Raw genomic sequence first — 2,550 nt, forward strand, 5'->3', positions numbered from 1 at the left:
CAGTGCGTTCCCAAGTTGACTTTCTCAGACCACGGAGCTGCATTTATGCACTTCAGAATACAGTGTTCTTTATTTTTCCATCAGTGGGAAGCCTTCCAGCTGGACGGAGAGGCAGCTCAAAGCTTTGTTTCCTCAGAAATCCCTTCGGAAGTTTTTTCCTTTCCCCCCGGACCTTGTGGTGATACGCAGCTGAGTTTTTCTTCAGGTCCCGATGAGTGGTGTTAGAAAAACAGGCAGGTTGCACATCAGCATTTTCCATCTGTGACCCTCGGTTTGATTTCACACGCTTTCCAGCGACCGTGCCTGCTACACAAACAGGAACCTGCACTGCATCCTTTGTCCATATTCGGACACCGTTTGTCCATTTATGTATCCACCCATCCATATATACATACATACATACCTACCAACTCATGGTTCGACTTATTGCTATCATTGCTAAACTCCAGTCCAACTTTTGGCTGCACACTGTTACAGCAGAAGCCCTCAGTAGTGTGGAGGCAGCTGGAGAGCTCCAGAGGGCAGAGGAGCTCATCATTAATGCAGCAGTGGAGGATGGATGGCTGGGGCACGGTGAAGAGGAGCATCTGCCCTCCAGGCTCGAGGGTCGGCTCTGGCCCCACAGGCAGAATGATAGGCTGCTGCCCTCGGGGCAAAGGGACCCTGACACTAAAAATGTCCTAAGGAAGACTAGTAAGAAACTTTGCTGCGAGGATTAGCTCTGCCAGACTGGCTCTCTCTCTCTCTCTCTCTCTGTGTGTGTGCTCGTATGTATGAGGGTGTAAGGAAGTGTTTGTGTTTTTCTTGGTATGTGTGTGTATGTGTGTATGTGTGTGTGAGCCCAAAAACCTCCAGAACAATCAGCAATTCTGACTGTCATTGAATAATACTTCATGGCAGGCACAGACACAGAAACCTAAATACCTAGAAAGGAACCCCCAAAAACCTCCAGACGTTCTTTGATAAGAGTGACTGAGTATAAATATAAGCACAGAAGTGAGAAAAAAAAAAAACTGCCTCCGATTTTTGGTGGAGTTTTTATGACTAGCAGCCAATTTCAACGTCTGTGTCACTGCACAATGTCAAACAGCATAGTGGAAAAATGTGTAATAGCTCTTTAAAGCTTCAAGTGCGTTTCCTTTGATAAAATACACTGGGTATCATCAACACAGTCTTTATTTTTGATGCACCCTAAACCCCTTAATGGTCATCAACGTCAGAGAGATTCACGGTGGACATAAATCATGCGGCAATATGAGTTTAGATTTTTTTTTTGTTTCCCTTTTTAGGGAGACATCTCTGCAAACTGAAACATTATCTGCTATTTTCTAAAGAAATCTCTGGAACCTTGTGGGGGTTTATCTTACGTGGGTACATTTTCATTATGGCTGCTGCTACTTGTAATTATAACCAACACTAACCAGGATTTGTATGTCCACAAGGGGGCTGTGCTGCACTGAGTCTACACGGCTAATACTATACTATATCTGCACAGTATGTGTATGTGTATATGTATTTATTAAGGCTGGCAAAAAATACATCAACTAATTTCTCAGATTAATCAGATTAATCATCTCTAATACACAGTCAATACACTTGCATTTTTTTTACAGAATTTTCTACTGCACTATTTTTGCATCCCTGACGCTGTTTAAAATATAGTCTAGCCTTAAGTAAATAGCAAGTATGCTAACGGGAGTCTGTAAATAAAATTTAAAAAAAAGATGAAAACATTTCAGTTTTTGCCTTTACAAGTTCACAAGGACACAAAAATACACGCTGCTCTGCTGAGTTCACCACCACAGCAGCAGCAGTTAAAGAAAAAGTATAACCCGGAATAAAATGATTTAATGAAAGGGATTTGTATTTTACTGCGAAAAAGTCGACTTCAAAGAGCATAAGTAATAGTGACCTATCCTTAAGTGCTTGTTATCCTGCAGCATGTTTCCCTTGGCTTATTAAAGCCAGACAGATAGTGTGTTGATATCAAAGTTGCAGTTGTTAAAGGAGAAAATGGAAGAAATGTGGGGGGAAATGAGTGTTGAGGAATGTCTGGCCGTCTGCGTGACTGGTTGGCTGGCTGGTTAGCTGGTTGACTGGCTCCCCAAATGTGGCTTTCAAAGATATTTATATATGCAAGTTCTACGAAGTTGCCAAAGAAACCACCATCACTTTTCTCCCCCGGCCCAATCACCGCGCCCTTCACAGGCACATGACTGCACGGCACACGCAACATGCTTCAATGGTCGCGCCGCAGTTCAGGGCCTTTTATTCCCATTAAACACACACACGCGCACACACAGACTCAGACTCACACACTAAAAGACTGTTTTTTTTAAATATATCCTCTCATAGCCCTACATAGAGCTAATCCTGATGCTAACCCAAACTCAGTGACTCTAAGTCTGACCCTCATTCTAATCCTGACTCACTAGGCATAGACCTGTCCCCAAAATGACAGTGCGTCCCTGCAATAACAATATTTTCCAACACACACACACGTATGCATTAAACCATTGTTTTCCAAAGACTGGGTCGCGACCCTTAGGT

General features: G+C 43.1%; 1 long non-coding RNA gene across 1 annotated transcript in view; it reads left to right on the top strand.

Annotated features, from left to right (window-relative positions):
• Window positions 1-1,693: 1,693 nt before the first annotated feature.
• Window positions 1,694-2,550, top strand: part of LOC112488502 (uncharacterized) — a 3,729-nt gene continuing 2,872 nt past the window's right edge. The window contains exon 1 of the long non-coding RNA XR_003052606.1: window positions 1,694-2,548. This is a non-coding gene — a long non-coding RNA (uncharacterized LOC112488502). The remainder of the gene's footprint in view (window positions 2,549-2,550) is intronic.

Source organism: Cynoglossus semilaevis, chromosome 2, assembly GCF_000523025.1.
Source record: "Cynoglossus semilaevis isolate Cse_v1.0 chromosome 2, Cse_v1.0, whole genome shotgun sequence".
Lineage (NCBI taxonomy): Eukaryota > Metazoa > Chordata > Actinopteri > Pleuronectiformes > Cynoglossidae > Cynoglossus > Cynoglossus semilaevis.